Consider the following 19129-nt stretch of genomic DNA (forward strand, 5'->3'; position numbering starts at 1 on the left):
ACCCCCATTTTTTTTTTTTTTTTTTTTTTTTTTTTTTAAAAACCTTACCGGACACACTACTGACCCAGCCACAATACCCTGCACCACACACCGTCCTCTGCCGGCTTGATCCGTCCCTAGCCCCAGAAGCCAAAATTCCACCCCATTCTCGAGTAAAAGCACGTCTCGCGCCTGAATCCTCCCATGACCTTGCCGACTAACCGCCACCAACTCCCTAATCTTAAGCGCTCCAAAGAACGCAAGGAAAACTCAACGAAACAAAATAACCGCAAAACCGAATGACACACCAACACTCAAGTGGGCCCCCCAAGCGCTCCAACAAAGCAAGAGACACTGGCCTCCTCCTATCTACACTATGCCGCCCCCGGCGAAACCCCTTCAAGGCCCATCGTACCAATTCAAGTTTCCGGCAAATCCAGCCTGTTCTCAACTGAAACCAAAAGCCAGGCCCCGCCACCATCCGCCCCCATTTTTTCCTGGGACCAACCCCATGCTGACCACCGCCTGACCCCAAGAGCAACATGCCTACCTGATCCCCCCACCTATCAAATCAACCAAACGACTGAAACCAGTCCCCCCATTGTAACCAAGCCTGCTGATAAGCCGTCCAGTCTCCGCCGCCAACGATCCCTTGATCCAATGTCCAACGGCCCTCAACCCACCCTCCATAGTTCAAGAGGGCACGATAATCCCACGGCCATAGCCCCCCAGCGCCAAATCACTGAAGTGGCCCACTGGAAACGAGAGAGAGCGTCAGCAATAGAATTCAGCACCCCCGGCACATGAGACCCAGATACACTAGCATTGATGGACAAACAAGCCAACACTAATCTCCGCAACACTCTACTCACCGGGGGAGGGTAGCCGAAACTTTATAAATTGCAAAACCGACCCCCATGTTGTCACAAGCAAAACCGCCCCCGACCGTTCCGAAACCGCTCCCCCCACAGCGTAACTGGTGTCAAAATCGGAAAAAATCTTTCCGCCGCGCTAAGTGCTCCACCAAACCCGCAGAACACCCACCTCCGGCCCTCGCTCCGCACACCACTCGCCCCCAAAATAGGCCCCGAAGCCTTGACCCCCAGCCAAATTACCCCCAGAGGCTCCATCAACAGTGACCGCCCATTGCAGTCCCCCCCAGGAATTGTCCCCAAAAAACCTCCAAATCCGCCTCAAACTCGACCGACAACCGCACAAAAATGGTGAGGTGCAAGCGCCCCCACAGAGGCCATCCCAAGCCGCCGTGAAAATTCCGCCGCATCGGCATCCCCCCGAAATGTAAAATCGAATTTGCCCCGCAACGATTGCACCTCCCGCATGATGAGTTATCCAACCCTCAATGCCCTTGCCACCTCCTCCCTGAGGGCCACCACCTTGTCCACCGGTAACCAAACTCCCACCTGTCCGAATCAATAACCATCCCAAGGAAGGAAATACATGCCGCCGGACCCTCCGTTTTCCGGCGCCAAAGGGACCCAAAAACGCAAAGCCACCCACTCAATTGTTGCAAGCACATTCCGGCAAACCACAGAGTCCCCCGGACCGCCACAAGAAAACGTCTAAACAGGGAATAACAGCCTGCAAAACAGAAAACTCCCTAACCACCCACTCCAAAAAGGAACTAAGCCCTCAAACAATAACAAGACAACGAGCATCCCATGGATAGGCATCTATCAACAAAATAACTCCCCCCCCCCCAAGAACAGCCGAGCAAGCGCACACTATCCGGATGAACTGGCAACCGCCGAAACGCCGCGTCGACCTCCATCTTAGCCATCAGGGGTCCCCTTTTCCACACCGCCGCACCCAGTCTGCTGCTTCATCGAAAGACGTATCAACCACCCAGCAAAACTCAGGATCTATACCATCATGTACTGATCCCCCACGGATAAGACAAGAGGTGATGGAGCCGAAACTTAATCCTCTCTCTCATCAGCACCACCCCCAGCGGAGAAAACCACCAAAGCCGGAAGGTCGGGGGCCGAAAAAAGGTCCGCCATATGCCCGAACGACACCTCCCCTGACAACTTTTTCCGAACCACCTCCGGATGCTGGCTCTCCAACTGTAAGTTCTTAAAACAAAAACGCCCCCGCCCCGGACCCGCTCCCGAAGGAATACAAAACCAAATTCAAAAACCCCTTGCTGGTAACTCTGCCTCCTCCCTCCTCGAGAACCTATTTAGCTAAGGGAGCATCTCGTGAAGCTTCACCAGAGTCTCCCCCTGTCGAATTACCAGGCCCCCCCTTTCACCCTATTGCGCCGGAAACACTTCCCCGCCCCATGAATGGGTCCACTACAGTGCAAGCAGTGGTGCTTAAACTCCACAGCTCCCAAAACATGCATTGGTCCTCATAAAAGCCAGTTAAGTCCTGCGTTACGGGATACCAACTGACCTCCGGTTCCCCCGCCGGACTGTTACCCATACCGCCCCCCAGCCTGGCCGGAAACCCCGGCCACCCCTGGAAAGGATTGCCCGTACCTCTTCCGTGCCCTAAACCACAACCAGAGCCCAATATCCTCCTGTCCCCACCGTATAGACGGCCGAATAGCTTTCCTCTGATGAAACTGTCCGTCATATCACAACCATGCCTGCCCCCCATGCACCCAGAGGCTTCCCAAATGAAACCCATATAGCAACAAAAGGTGCGAACAATTGTCCGGCGTCTCCTCTCCTATCACACTGGCTCGAATTGTGTCTTAGGCTGATCGTAATTGTTTTTTTTTTTTTTTTTTTTTTTAAAAGCAGCAAAGAGAAAATTGCAACCTATTCTTCGCCTTATCAACCAAGTGAATCCGGACCTTGCCTTTTCTTGCCGGCACCGAAACCGACACGGGCTCGGACTCCCTTTGTACCCCCCAACCTCCACTGACCCCGGCGGAGCCGCCCGTCCCTGAGCCCCCCATGGCAGCACCCCCGGACCCACCACACTACCCGGAACATAAACAGCAAAAGGAGACAAACAAAAACACAAAACTATACTCACCGAGCTGCGCAGGAGCTGTGATCCCACCAGCTGCCAATCCGGAATCCTGCCGTCCAGCCGCCGCCACTGGCGCTGTGTAACTCTCGTGCCCGTCATCCTCCACCTGACTGATCAGCGAAGGTAACCTCGGATCGGTCCGTCCTGAACCCCATCCAGGTGGCCCCCACACCGCTGCTCCTGGCTTCAGACCACCAGGCTGCCGCTGAGACCCAGAGCCATCCTGCTCTGGCCCGCCGACCTCCTGCCCAGGGATCCCGACGTCCATCCACCGCCGCCTCCGCAGTCAAGCCAGGCCGCCCGACAGGGACATCGCCAGCGCGGCCCGCCGTAGCCTCCAGATCCTCCTGATGACAGGCAGCAGTAGGCCCCTCCCCCCTCACGGGCTGAGGCCTACTAACCACCGCCGACCTCAGCCGCGGCCTGGAATTCCTCCCGGCGTGGAGGGGGCTCCCAAGGTTGGACACCTCCCCCACCGCCAGAGGGTCCCGTACGGGGCTTCCCCCGCTGCCGCTGAGGCCCCGCAGGCGCTGCACCGAACCGCCCCGACTCCCGCCGAGGCCTGCGAGCAGGCCGTGCCTACCCAGATCCACCGGGAGTGAGACGCTCCGGAGGCCTGGACCTGCAGTATGGCCGCCCCCGGGTCACAGGGGAGACCTCCGCGGCCGCCTCAGGAGCCTCCCGCGACCGTGGACCACTACAAGCCGGCCACGCCTGCGGCCTAGCGGGAGCAGACGCGCCCGATGCCTCACCGCCGGCCAGCACTGGCCGCCACTGCTCCTCTAACCAGCCCGGAGGTTGGCGCCGGGCTGCCTCCCGCAGCTCCTCCATGAACCTGCGGACCTTCACAAGTAAGCTGCAGATAACTGAACTTTTTTTTTTTTTTTTTTTTTTTGTGTGCTGTATAAGCTGCTGACAATTTCTTCAGCTGCCACCGCAGCAATGGCTTCTTCCCCCTTGAGCTTCACTATATTATCCCCTACCAGTCCCTGTACCCCCACCCCTTTCTCACCTCACCCTATCCCCCCTAGCCACGTCATGCCGGCCTCCACCTACCCCCTGGGGAGGGGGTGTGGGGTTCCAGCCGGGCACTTTCTCTGCATGTAAATAAGTAATATGAATATTCATTCTCTACTATATATAGCAATGCAATTTTCACTGCTGAATATTGTTTACTTAGAGAGAAAGGAAGTCTCATAGACAATGAATAAAGCAGAAATGTGTATGTTTGACCTCCGGTTCATTCTGAAGATTAGTGGGGTCTTGGATTGTGGTCTGACTGCTATCAATAAGTTATCCAAAGACATAACTTATTAGCGTGATACAACCCTTTTAATTACCCCCTTCAGTTTACACACAGGAATTTACCTTTTAGGGATCATGTGAGGGGCTGATTGCTGAAAACCTTCAGAAGACCATTCTTTTGTCTTGTTTCTTGATGGAAACTAATTGTCCTGCACTGAAAACCCAGATCAGCCAGTATAGCACAATGGAGGCAGGAAGTCAAGTATCAGAGATTGGAACTTTTTAGTGAAACTATTTGGTATAACTGACTGTGTGTGTCCTGTTGGGACCCGGTCGCTCTCAGCCCTTAGCCACATTGAGGCCTAATTTAGACCCATGGTAAGGTTTTAATATTAGAGAGTGTAAGTACTATCCCAACTGGGTACACCTTGACGTTTGGTGGGATAGCTTTATGCTTTTTTTGATCAAAAACAGTGTTTACGAAGTACCCTATGTTTATATGCACTATGCTTTTATTTAGTTACAGCAGGGTATGTTTTCACAATTTTTTCCTTGGTTTCTATTTGGTATAATTGTTTCACTGTATATTTGTATTATTTTGTTTTTCAATATTTGAGCACTGTATTTTGGCTCTGAATATTGGAATTATTTTAGCACTGTAAAGTGATTCTTTCCTGTGTATTTGTTGCATGAATTCTATATTTGTTGTTTGTATTGTCTGTTTAATGTCTATATTGTGTATCTGATGTCTGTCCTGGGTTATTTTTTTTGTCTGAATATTGTATTTGCTGTGTGTATTTATTATGTGTATTTGATGTGTTATTGTGTTTAACCCCTTCACCCCAAGGCGATTTTCCATTTTTGTTTTTTCCTTCCCTTCTTCCAAGAGCCATTACTTTTATATTTTTCCATCAATATTACCATACAAGGGCTTATTTTTTCGTTCTTTTGAATGACACCATTCATTTTACCACATGGTGTACTGGAAACCAGGAAACAAAATGGGAGGAAATTGTAAAAAAAATGAAATTCCACAATGTTTTTTTTTTCTTTTTTTTATTCATTATGTTTATTATATGGTAAAACCGATTTTTCAGGTAGGGACGACTTTGTAGACACCAAACATGTGCTATATATTTTTACTTTTACTTTTAAAGTGGTAAAAAAAATTCAGACGTTCATTCAAAAAAAGAATTGCACTTTTGTCGCCATTTTCCAAGATCCGTAGAGTTCTTATTTTTCGGCATCATCGGCTCAGTAATGACTTATTTTTGTGTCTTAAGCTGACGTTTTTAATTATACCATTTTTGCGTAGATACGATGCTTTGATCGCCTGTTATGCATTGTAATGCAAATGTTGCGGTGACCAAAAAAAAGTAATTTTGGCACTTGGACTTTTTTTCTTGCTACACCATTTACCGATCAGATTAATTGACTTTACATTTTGATATATTGGGCTTTTCTGAATACAGTGATACCAAATATGTGTATTTTTTACATTTTTGTAATTGTTTTATTTTCAATGGGGCAATAGAGGGGTGATTTGAAGTTTTAGATTTTTTTTTCATATTTTTGAAAAACTTTTTTTTTACATTTTTTATTTATTTTACTAGTCCCCAATCACTGCACAATCCAATCGCTTTTCCTGATCAGAGCAATGTTTCAAAATCACTGTAATCAGGAGAAATGCTGATCTCCTGTGAGTGTCAGTGCTTTTGCCGCCTCTCACAGGAAGTGACTCCTGACAGCGTCAGGGGTTATCATATGAACCCCCGCTGTCACAGAAACACATTGGTGCCCCAGGATCATGTCACCGGGCTTCCAGTGGCGGCGGGGAACAGCACGATTCCCGCTGCGGCACTTTAACACTCACTGGCAGTGCTTGACAGCGTGATCTATGGGGTTAACAGGTGCACATGTCTGCTGATCAGATCAACAGACATGTGTGGGGATTAACGTCGTAACTGGTGGGACACAATCAATAATGTAATAGTACGTCATTGGTCGTGAAGGGGTTAATGTCTGAATTGTATATTTAATGTCTATATTGTGTATTTGATGTCCATATTGTGTATTTGCTGTGTGTATGAGATGTCTGCATTGTGTATTTGTTGTGTTTATTTTTATTTCATGTATGTATTATATTTTTGTTGCTGTTTTGTGTATTTGATGTCTGTATTGTGTATTTATTTTGTGTATTTGATGTTTTGCACTGTGTTTTTGATGTCTGTATTGTGTATTTGTTTTCTTGATTGTGTATTTGTTATGTGCTGTGTATATTTGATGTATGTACTGTGTTTTTTATGTATGTATTGTGTATTTAATGTTTAATTGTGCATTTGATGTGTGTTGTGTGGGTAATGACTGTATGGGTACTTATATGTATTGTGTATTTGATGTCTGCGTTGTGTATTTGCTGATGTATGTATTGTGTTTTTTATGTATGTATTGTGTATTTGTTGTATGGATTAGTGATGTTGAAAGCCATGCCATTGGCAATGTATTTTGCCATCAGGGACACCTCAGGTTTCAATTGATGTACCAAACTATACATACTGCTTAGTGCCAGCTTCAGCAGCAGGACTTTGCACGACGAGTCAGTTTGTATTGACAATATACAACTCTGATTCAGTGTGGCTTCTTCATGAGATCCACATTACTGCAGAGAAGAAAAACTTGGCAATCTACCGTATTATGAAAAGAAAACTTGATGGAGAGTATAACTAAAGGAATTCGATATAGTACTAGAACATGCACCCCTAGGTTGAAAGGCACTCAACAATCTACTGAGAAAGAGCAGATGGTTGACCTGAGTATGATCAAGTTTCATGATGCGCCAGGATCAAAGTTGCAAGGGCGGTTTGGTGCTGAAATCACTTTTTTGGAGGGGAAGATTAAAAGCTGCAAAGATATCATAAAGTTTTGAACTTGGAATGTATGAACCATGAACCAAGGCAAACTGAACATCGTCAAATCCGAAATTGACAGAACAGGACTCGACTAACTCGGAATTATCAAACTAAGATGGACTCATGGATTCACTGCAGACAATTCCAGTCAAACGAACATTGGGTATACTACAGTCCCTAACAGAAGTTCTGTTGCTTATCCATGTTATGTAAATAAAAGCTTTTAACCTGACTTTAAATTCATCCATTGGTTTCATAAATTACTCTTTTGAAAGCTGAAACCCTCCCAAATTTGGTTTAGGTTATAAAAATAAATCTGCAAAGCTGAAATATTGATCATTTAATGAACACAGAAAGGTCAGATTTTGGCAAGACAAAAGGTTTGTCGCCTTGTCATATAATGCACCCAATCCTAGTTTACATCCTCACCTGTGCTCACTAAATGATCGGTTAATTAGTGGGTGTGTATAAAAAGAAACCCAGCACCGCAGACCTTCAGTTGAACTGCAACTTGACCTCTGACAACATGCCAAAAATCCACCCTGCGACCAAAGCCTTGATTATCAAGAGGCTGAAGAATAGATCTACTGCAGAGGTGGCTGGCACCTTTAATGTGTCTCAGCGTCAAGTACAAAGAATTAAAAACAGATTTGAAGAGACTGGAGATGTTTTTGACAAGCCCTGGTCCGGCAGACCCCGCAAGACAACTGCTCAGGAGGAATGTTTGTTGGTTAGAAAATCTAAGGCCAGCCCCTCTTCCACTGCAGCAGAGCTCCAAAAGGCCTAGTCACCTCAAGTCCCTGTGTCAACTAGAACAGTTTGTAGGATTCTGTCTCGAAATGGCCTCCATAGTCGAATCAATGTGGCATTTGCTAAGTCCCACAGCCTGCTAAACAGATGGACGCTGGAAAAGTGCCTGAAGGTGGATTTCTCTGATGAATCTTCAGTTGAATTACACCACAGCCACCGCAAATACTGCAGGAGACCCACTGGAGCCCATATGGATCCAGAAAACAGTTAAGTTTGGTGGTGGAAAGATCATGGTCTGGGGTTACATTCAGTATTGGGGTGTGCAAAATGTTTTCAAGGTGGAAGGTAATATCAATAGCCTAAAATATCAAGAAGTATTAGTATGCCGCCCCCACGTCAGCAGCCAGGCTGCTAGGATCCGGATCCGCCGTGGCTTGAGGGGTCTCCGGACCTGGGAGTCGGGGTCGCATGGTCACTCGGATAAACGGGGGGGATATTTACATTGGATGGTATGTTTGAAGTTCGTGATGCCACCCGTGGTGCGTGGTAAGATGGAGTACTACCGCTGCGATTGGGAGTACCTGGTGGCAATGGAGTGGGCAGCTAGGCGTTTAACCCTTCCACAGATAGGGGGGATACCCCGGGACTCGGTGATGGTAACGGGAAGGTGCTGTTGGGATGGTAAGGGTCACTTGTGTACTCACTCAGTCCAATAACGCTGACACCGACAACTGTGGTAAACCAAAGTTCTGGACACCGCTGCCGCTTAGAGGGAGCATGCCTGGATCCCGTGCCCATTGGTGTTGCCTGTTAGTCTGTGACCTTTGCCTTGGCACCTAGTCTTCTGGTTGGTCCCTTTAGCCTGAAACTAATCAGGTCCCGCTCACCAATATGGCTAACTGGGTGAGCTTGCTCTCAGGGTTCACGCTTGGGATTTTCTGGACCGTGTAGTGGGAAAGTCCTATCCCCCTCGTTGCGCTAGTAGCCCGATTTTAGAGTGGGTGGAGAACGGATCTTGAATGCTCCGTCCTCGTTGGGTAAATTGTCAGGACGCCTGAAGCTACTTCCTGACCTAGGGTCCACGTACCCCGTCGTGCCCTGGTTCCTGCCCGGTGATGGCACAAGGCCGCCAGCTGTTCTCCTCGGCAGTCCGTGTCCCTTGTCACGATCCCCTGAGACCGGGGTCCAGCTCCTATCAGGCCCAGACCAACGTCTGCCACCTAGTAGTCTCAAGGAGCCAAGCTCCTGACCTCTCCTCTCGAGAGTCACAACTTCCCTCACTGACTGTCTCCTGACCTCCTCTTAACCAACCCCCCCAAGTGGGCAACCCTATTTCCTTCAGGTGTGTCTGGTGGGTGTGTGCGGAGTGTTCCTAGGATTTTGATTAGCTTGTTCTTGGTAACACCAAAGGTCAGGGACCCGTAACCAAGGAGGAGTTGGATACTGTACAGAAGGGAAGATTGCACAATACCCTATGACGACCTGATAGCCCAGGGCGTCAAATTAGCTACCTCTTACATTCCCAATCATAAAAGGGGTCAAATTCTGCAGCAGGATGGTGCTCCATCTGATATATCCATCAGTACAACAAAGTTCCTGCTGGCAAAGAAGATCAAGGTGCTCGAGGACTGGCCAGCCCAGTCACCAGACATGAACATCATTGAGCATGTTTGTGGTAGGATGAAAGAGGAAGCTTGGAAGACAAAACCAAAGAATCTAGATGAACTCTGGGAGGCATGTAAGACTGCATTCTTTGCTATTCCTGATGACTTCATCAATAAACTGTATGATTCAATTTTGAACCACATGGATGCAGTCCTTCAAGCTCATGGAGTCACACAAAATATCAAATATGGCTCTAATAGCACCACACCTTCATTTACCAATGTTATGCAACATATCTTTGTATTACAAGTTAATTATTTATATCCCTCTTACCTCCCCACCTGTCCTCATCTGCTGACCTGCTCCTAAACCTCAGATCGCTTCTAGTATCGCGCAGACCAGGCCGTCCACTCTCCTTCTCCCACCTGCTCTCCCTTTCTCTACTTCTCCTCACTGCTGGCGACATATCTCCCAATCCTGGACCCCCACAGATGGGACACTCCTCTTTATCACCCCCCTATCGCTCCCCATCTAGTAGTAACTACCGCAACCTCTCCAACATAAAATCCATTCCCCTCTCTGCCACTCCGCAGCCCCCTCTCTCTGGAGCGCTCTGGAATGCCCGTTCCGTCTGTAATAAACTGCACTTCATTCACGACCTCTTTACCTCTAGCAATCTATCCTTTCTGGCCCTCACCGAAACATGGCTGACACCATCCAACACTGCCTCCCCTGCTGCGCTGTGCTACGGCGGCCTCCACTTCACCCACACTCCTCGCCCTGGCAATAGACAGGGTGGTGGAGTGGGCCTCCTCCTCTCTAACAACTGCAGCTTCACCCCAATGCCACCTCTACCCTCCCTTGTCCTGCCTTCCTTTGAAGTGCACTCTGTCCGCATCTATTCTCCCTCCAACCTCCAAGTGGCCGTCATATACAGACCCCCGGGCCCAACCACTGCCTTTATTGACCAGTTCTCTGCCTGGCTTCTACACTTTCTCTCTGCTGACATCCCCACTATCATCATGGGTGACTTCAACATCCCCACTGACACCCGCCAGTCAGCGGCCTCCAAACTCCTCTCCCTCGCCTCATCTTTTGGTCTAACTCAGTTGTCCGCCTCTGCCACCCACAAAGATGGCCACACACTAGACCTTATCTTCACCCGTCTCTGCTCTCTATCTAACCTCACTACCTCCCCTCTCCCCTTATCTGACCACCATCTGCTGACCTTTTCAGCCCTGTCCTCCTCACCTGCCCCCCCTGTCCAGCACGTATCACACCCCCGCAGAAACCTTGCACACATCAACATACACACCCTTTCTGACTCTATCCTACCGCTGTCCTCCATATCTTCACTCCACGACACAAACAGTGCCACCATTTTCTACAACGCCACTCTCACATCAGCTATTGATTCAGTCGCTCCTCTTGTGAACGGCAGAGCAAGACGAATCAATAGACAACCCTGGCACAACAGCCTCACTAAAAAACTACGGCAAGTGTCTAGAGCCGCAGAGCGGCGCTGGAAGAAAACGCACTCCCAGGAAGACTTCACCACATTCAAAAATACAATTCACACATTTCGCTTGGCCCTTACCTCTGCTAAACAGAATTACTTCAAAAACCTCATATCCTCTTTAACACACAACCCCAAACAGCTATTTAACACTTTTACCTCCCTCCTTCGCCCACCGCTGCCCCCTCCAACCTCCCTCATCTCCGCAGAAGAATTTGCCACATATTTCAAAGAAAAGATCGACCAAACCAGACAAGTCTTTTCTGCTGAACCACCACAACCCCTTCATATAACAGACCACTGCTCCTCCCCCATAAACTTCCTCCCCACCATCACCGAAGGAGAGCTTGCACATCTTCTCTCAAAAGCACACCTCACCACATGCGCACTTGACCCCATCCCATCCCACCTCCTCCCCAACCTCACCACTATCCTTATTCCAGCCTTATCCCATCTCTTCAACCTATCTCTAACAACTGGTACCTTCCCTTCTGCCTTTAAGCATGCAACAGTCACACCTATCCTAAAGAAACCTTCCCTCGACCCAACCTCTACTACCAGCTATCGACCCATATCGCTACTCCCACTTGCCTCAAAACTCCTGGAACAGCACGTCCATGCTGAACTTTCCTCCCACCTCTCCTCTAACTCTCTCTTTGACAACCTACAGTCCGGCTTCCGTCCACATCACTCCACTGAAACTGCCCTGACTAAAATCACAAATGACTTACTTACTGCCAAAGCTAACAACCACTTCTCTGTACTCCTACTTCTAGACCTATCCTCAGCCTTTGACACTGTTGACCACTTCCTGCTACTACAGATCCTCTCTTCCCTTGGTGTCAGAGACCTCGCCCTCTCTTGGATCTCTTCATACCTCTCCAACCGCACTTTTAGTGTCTCCCATTCCCACACAACCTCTTCATCCCGTTCTCTCTCTGTTGGTGTCCCTCAAGGCTCTGTCCTGGGACCCTTACTTTTTTCTATCTATACATTTGGCCTGGGACAACTCATAAAGTCCCATGGCTTTCAGTACCACCTATATGCCGATGACACTCAGATCTACCTCTCTGGTCCAGATGTCACATCTCTGCTGTCCAGAATCCCAGAGTGCCTATCTGCTATATCTTCCTTCTTTTCCTCACGCTTCCTAAAGCTTAATGTGGCCAAAACTGAACTGATCATCTTTCCTCCATCTCCCCTACACTCTCCACCTGACCTATCCATTACAATTAATAACATCACGCTCTCCCCAGCACCCAAAGTTCGGTGCCTCGGAGTGACCTTTGACTCTGCCCTGTCCTTCATACCGCACATCCAATCCCTCACCACCTCCTGCCATTTTCAACTCAAAAATATTTCCAGAATCCGCCCTTTCCTCAATCCCCAATCTACAAAAATGCTAGTGCACGCCCTCATAATCTCCCGCATCGACTACTGCAACATCCTCCTCTGTGGTCTCCCTACTAACACACTCGCCCCTCTCCAGTCCATCCTTAATTCTGCTGCCCGAATGATCCACCTCTCTCCTCAATACCACCCCGCTTCTCCTCTCTGCAAGACCCTCCACTGGCTCCCAATCTTCTATCGTATCCAATTCAAACTACTAACCCTGACCTACAAAGCTATCCATAATCTGTCTCCTCCATATATCTCTGAACTAATCTCTCGCTACACTCCAAAACGTAATCTCCGGTCCTCCCAAGATCTCCTTCTCTCCTCCTCTCTCATTCGCTCCTCATGCAACCGACTCCAAGACTTCTCCCGAGCATCCCCAGTCTCCTGGAACTCACTGCCTCAACACATCAGATTATCTACTACACTTGCAAACTTCAAACGGACCCTGAAAACTCATCTGTTCAGAAATGCCTATAATCTACAATGACGCCACTGCCCCACCACCGTGCGGAGCTGCCGCCCCACCACCGTGCGGAGCTGCCGCCCCACCACCGTGCGGAGCTGCCGCCCCACCACCGTGCGGAGCTGCCGCCCAACCTACACCCCACCTACTGTCTCCTCCCCAAAATCATTTAGGATGTAAGCCCGCAAGGGCAGGGCTCTCTTCCCTCTGTGCTAGTCTGTCTATTGTAACTTGTATATGTATTCTGTATGTAACCCCCTCATGTACAGCACCATGGAATCAATGGTGCTCTATAAATAAACAATAATAATAAAAATAATAATAATAATAATAATTATTTATTTGAATTTCACATTACTTTCTGTGTGTGACAAAACTTTTGTCTTGCCAAAATCTACCCTTTCTGTGTTCATTAAATGATCAATATTTCAGCTTTGCAGCAACTTTATTTTCATAACCTAAACCAAATTTGGGAGGGTTTCAGCTTTGAAAGGAGTAATTTATGAAACTAATGAATGAATTTAAAGTCAGGTTATAAGCTTTTATTTACATAACATGGATAAGCGACAGAACGTCTGTCAGGAACTGTATAGAAGAAACGGTGTGGCTTTTATTCTCAACAGAAAATTGGCCAGCACTATCCTGAAGTATAATACAGTTAGTGATAGCGAAAAATGAAAAAAAAAAAAAATTGCATTGGTAAAAATAAAAGAAACGTAGAAGATGCAAATTAATCCATATTGAAAAAGCCATATAGGCATACAAAGTCCTACCATTTTGTGTGATTTTTAAGTGAATTGCAATACATAGTAAATAGTTATGGGCGAATCCAGACTGTAAAAGTCCAGATCAGAGCGGTTTCAAAGTTGCCCCAGTGCAGGGCACAGGATTCCGAGTGTTTAATCCAGATCCGTCACTCGAGAAATAAAAAAAAAACAAATGAGGGAAAAATAAAGAAAATAAGAATGAAGCAAGAGCTTCATACCTACCAAGGCTCCACTGCAGCTGGAAACTGCTCCTGCACGGCTGTACACTGCTCCTGTAGCCTCCCTGAGCCGCTCATCATTGTTTACTGTATCTATATGCACTACTTTCCCCACCCACCAGTCAGCATGGCTTCTGTGATTGATTGCAGTCAGACGCGCCTCCAGCCTGTGTGACAGCATCTGACTGCAACTAGTCATCACTCATCGTGGCTCATTCATTCTCTGTCTGCAGTCACAGTGGGCAGTCATGCTCTATGGCTGCTTGCTGCAGTGACTGAGATATAGAAGAGCTGGAATCGCCGTGGGACCTTGTGTGGATTACGTCAGACCTGCAGGGGTGTTTAAGGGGTTAGTAAAGTGGTGAAAGAGGGTGTTTTTTGTATTATATCCCAAATAAAGAATTTTCAGTGTTTGTGTTTATTTACTTTCACTTACAGATTAGTGATGAGAGGTATTATAGATACCTGCCATCAATAACCTAGAGCTTAATAGCAGCTGTGTACTGTTACTAGCCCCTTATCACCCTGATTGTCACCACATCAGGGCAATGGGAAGAGCCGGGTAAAGTGCCAGGATTGTCAAATCTAATGGATGCAACAATCCTGGGCGGCTACAGGTTGCTATTTTTAGGCTGGGAGGGCCACCAATAATCATGGCCTTCCCCAGTCTGAGAATACCAGCCCTCAGCTATCGGGATTTGTCTTGGCTGGATATCAAAATTGGGGGGACCGCATGCTGTTGTTTTTAAATTATTATTTTAAATAATTAAAGAAACAAAACACAAAACAAAAAACCTGCACGCGGTTCCTCCTTATTTTGATACACAGCCAAGATAAGCACAGGGCTGGGGCTGCAGCCTGTGGCCGTGGACTTTATCTGTGCTAGTATCATGATATGGGGGGCCCTATGTCAATTTTTTTCATGTATTTATTTTTACTGTATGGTTAGTCACACTGGCGTATGACTCACATGAGTGCAGCGAGAAAATCTCGCATTGCACTCGGTCCCAAGTAAGACAATGCTGCAGGTCACATCTGTGAGTTTTTCCTCAGCCCTAATCAGACTGTGGAAAAAAATTTGATATTTAAAAAAAAAAAAAAAAATTTACATTCATAATCCACATTACATATGCTCAGGATGGCTCTGCAGGCAGGAAATCACCTCTTCTACCGGTTACCTTCATAACAGATTCGATAAACAGCGGTAAAAAGTGGAAATTTATCTACCAAGCCCTTCTGCTGCAAGATACGGTACACTTCTACGGACGTCTGAGGTCCGTGTAACTTTTGTTCATTCAGCATCTCCTTTTCAAGTTCCTCTATACTCTTGCGAGTGTTAACAAATGCCTCAGCAACTTTCCGATTACGTCCTCCATAGCAAGTGGTAATGAGATCGGCAACTCCACAGCTCTACAAAAATGTAGAAGTGGAAACTTGACCTTTAGATCTTAGCAAAAGCGATCATTTCCATGAGTCCGAGACGGATAACAGCAGCTTTCGTGTTATCACCACACTTGAGACCATCGCAAAACACCTACAGCCACAATGTTCTTTAAGGCACCGCACAGTTCCACAGTATCTGTATCGTCCACTACAGTAATATAGAAATTTGGGGTCTGTAACAGTTCTTTGAATAAAAGGCCATGCTCAATTACTTTACTTCCTATTGTGGTCTCACAAAATTTCTCTGCTGCCACTTCATTTGCAATGTTGGCTCCCATCAGCACACTGATATCAATGTCCATTTTCTCACGAATTATGTCAGAAATCAACTTCAGACCCTCTGGGCCTTTATCTATACCCTTGATGAGCATTATACCAAGAGCTGTCGAGTTGACTTTTCCAGAGATTTCCTGGCAGATTTTGTGTATAAACTGGTGAGGAATGACAAACACGAGGAGGTCGGCACCTTTCACGGCATCAATCAGACTTGGAATGGCAACCATCGTATTACTGTAGTGGATGATGCAGATACTGTGGAACTGTGCGGTGCCTTAAAGAACATTGTGGCTGTAGGTGCCGGCTTTTGCGATGGTCTCAAGTTTGGTGATAACACGAAAGCTGCTGTTATCCGTCTCAGACCCATGGAAATGATCGCGTTTGCTAAGATCTTCTGTAAAGGTCAAGTTTCCACTTCTACATTTTTGGAGAGCTGTGCAGTTGCCAATCTCATTACCACTTGCTATGGAGGACGTAATTGGAAAGTGGCTGAGGCATTTGTTAACACTCGCAAGAGTATAGAGGAACTTGAAAAGGAGATGTTGAATGGACAAAAGTTACAAGGACCTCAGACGTCCGCAGAAGTGTACCGTATCTTGCACCAGAAGGGCTTGGTAGATAAATTTCCACTTTTTACGGCTGTTCATCGAATCTGTTATGAAGGTAAACTGGTAGAAGAGGTGATTGCCTGCCTGCAGAGCCATCCTTAGCATATGTAGTGTGGATGTGGAAAAAAATTGCAGCATGCTGTGATTGTCTGCAAGTCTCCTATCACTAGCACTGATACAAGTCTATGGGTGCAAGAGATGGGTGCAAGATCTCACATCAGATGCCATACACAAGTGTGACCCCGGCCTACGATATACGGTAGATGAGCATAGTATGAGCAGACACGCTGCCACTCAGTGTGGGGACATGGCTGACTGCAACCAATCACAGGCACTGGAGGGGGGCAGGACATATTCAATGAAAGGTATTTAGGTGCTCTGGAAGTAAATGCGCAACATGGAAGCAGTTTGCCTCCATGACAGATCTTCGGTAAGTAGATTGTGAGCATACTCCTACCCCTTTATCTCTTCTACTAACAATTTTAATCTCCAGTTTCTGATCCCCATGGACTTATATGGGGAACCGGATTCCAGATCAGAACCAGGTTTTAAAAAAAAAAAAAAGATAACAGGGATCCGCCGGTCCCAGTTATTTGCAAGTCCGCCAGCTCTAGTTGTAAGCCGTTTGTTAGTCATTGTTTAAGCATTTGCATATTTAATTGTTTTCATATGAATCTATTTTAACAGGTTTTATAAACTGCTGTTTTCACAGAATTTATTACCTATGAGTAAGAGTGCATAGTGCGCTTGAAACATGTTAGGACTTTGTATGCCTGTATGGATTTTTTTTTAATGTGGATTGATTTGCATCTTCAATAAATGTATTTGTTTTATTTTTACCAATGCTGATTTTTTCCATTTTTTTTTATTATGTCTGCCTGTGGTCACAAGCAATCAGCATCATGGCTTTACACCTAAGGAGCTGCAGTTATACATTATTGTAAGTAGCTCTTCTGTTTTTGGGCTTGTTTGCAGTTAGTGATAGAGTCATCTTGATATGACTAGTGATGAGTAAATATATTCAGCACTATTTGTTACTTGCACGAATATTAAGGTATTTGGGATATTCGTTACTTGTCAAGTATTTAGTTATTTGCCTTGTGAGTTTCAACTCCCCACCCCTCATGTTTGGTGCCTTTTTCTTTCGCCACTAAACATGCAGGGAATGCCTGCCAATCACAGTAATGCAGTACTCATATGTGCTACAGGCATTACTGTGATTGGTAAGTGTAGTGAAAATAAAAATTACATGTGGTTCAACCCCTATTTGTGATACCTAGCAGTAAAATAGAGACTCCAACATGCCATTTAAAAAAAAAAATAAAAAAAAATATATATATATATATTAGAATATTATATTAGAGTTGGAATGGACCTTCTGGGTCTTCTAGTCCAACCCCCTGCTCAAGGCAGGATTCACTAAATCATCCCAGACAGATGTCCGTCCAACCTCAGCCTGTTCCACTCATTGATCACCCTCACTGTCAAAAAGTTTTTTCTAATATCTAATCTGTGTCTCCTCCCCATCAGTTTCATCCCATTGCTTCTAGTCTATCCTTGTGAAAATGAGAATATAACTGATCCCTCTACAGTGTGACAGCCTTTAAGATATTTGTAGACAGCTATTAAGTCTCCTCTCAGTCTTCTCTTTTGCAAGCTAAACAATCCTGTAACTGTTCCTCATAGGACATGGTTTGCAGACCAGTCACCATTCTGGTCACTCTTCTCTGAACTTGCTCAAGTTTGTTGATGTCTTTTTTAAAATGTGGTGCCCAGAACTGGACACAATATTCCAGATGAGGTCTGACCAAGGAGGAGTAAAGGGGGATAATGACTTCACGTGATCTAGACTGTATGCTTCTGTTAATACATCCTAGAATGGTGTTTCCCTTTTTTGCTGCTGCGTCACACTGTTGACTCATGTTCAGTCTGTGATCTATTAGTATACCTAAGTCTTTTTCACACATGCTTTTGGATAGCTCCATTCCTCCCATGCTGTATATGCTCTTTTCATTTTTCTTGCCAAGATGTATGACTTTGCATTTCTCCCTGTTAAAAAAACATTCTATTAGTTGCTGCCCATTGTTCCAGCTTGTTTAGATCTTGTTGAATCCTCTTTCTCTCTTCTCTAGTATTAGCTATTCCTCCTAGCTTTGAGTCATCAGCAAATGTAATCAGTTTACCCTTAATACCTTCATCTAAATCATTGATAAAGATGTTGAACAACACGGGGCCCAGGACAGAACCCTGTTGTACCCCACTTGAGACAGTCTTCCAACTGGATGTGCAGCCATTTATGACAACTATTTGACATATATACAGTATATAAATAATTTAAAAAAACAAAGTGGGCTCCTGCCCATTTTTAATAATTAGCGCAGATAAAACAGACAGCTGGGGGCTGATATTCTCAGGCTGGGAAGGTCCATGGTTATTGGGCCCTCCCCAGCCTTATTGGCGCATCCATTAGAATTGACAGAAGTGACTTCAGTTGAACTCAGTGCTGGACTGTCAGATTGAGTTGCCACCATGACATGCAATCAGACAGTCCAGCAGTGAGTTTACCTAAGGTCACAGCTGGCAGCTCACACAAAGGGTATCTTAAGAACAGCCAGAAGTGACCTCAGGTGAATTACGTGCCGGACTGTCAGACTACTCTGCCACCATCACACACAATCAGACACTCCAGCACTGAGTTCACCTGAGGTCACTTTTGTCAGGCTTTACACTGCTCTTAATGAGTCACAAAGCTGCAATGAGTGGTCATGTGTTCTAATGTTACCGTTCACAGTGGCCTTTTCATGTAGCAGAGCTGGGATCATCCCATCATTAGATACAACTACAAGGAGTGCCGATCCATGTCACAGTTATAGAAATCTATGCACTAGCAACAGATATTGAGGAGAAGGACGTTAAACTATCAAGTTCAAGAAGAAATCGAAAGATACC

At 46.3% G+C, this 19129-nt stretch overlaps 2 pseudogenes; one reads left to right on the top strand and one right to left on the bottom strand.

Annotated features, from left to right (window-relative positions):
- Window positions 1–14976: 14976 nt before the first annotated feature.
- On the bottom strand, window positions 14977–15799 carry LOC142244379 (glycerol-3-phosphate dehydrogenase 1-like protein pseudogene; annotated as a pseudogene).
- Window positions 15800–15802: 3 nt separating this feature from the next.
- On the top strand, window positions 15803–16282 carry LOC142243944 (glycerol-3-phosphate dehydrogenase 1-like protein pseudogene; annotated as a pseudogene).
- Window positions 16283–19129: the final 2847 nt, after the last annotated feature.

This window comes from Anomaloglossus baeobatrachus, chromosome 6 (assembly GCF_048569485.1).
Source record: "Anomaloglossus baeobatrachus isolate aAnoBae1 chromosome 6, aAnoBae1.hap1, whole genome shotgun sequence".
Classification (NCBI taxonomy): domain Eukaryota; kingdom Metazoa; phylum Chordata; class Amphibia; order Anura; family Aromobatidae; genus Anomaloglossus; species Anomaloglossus baeobatrachus.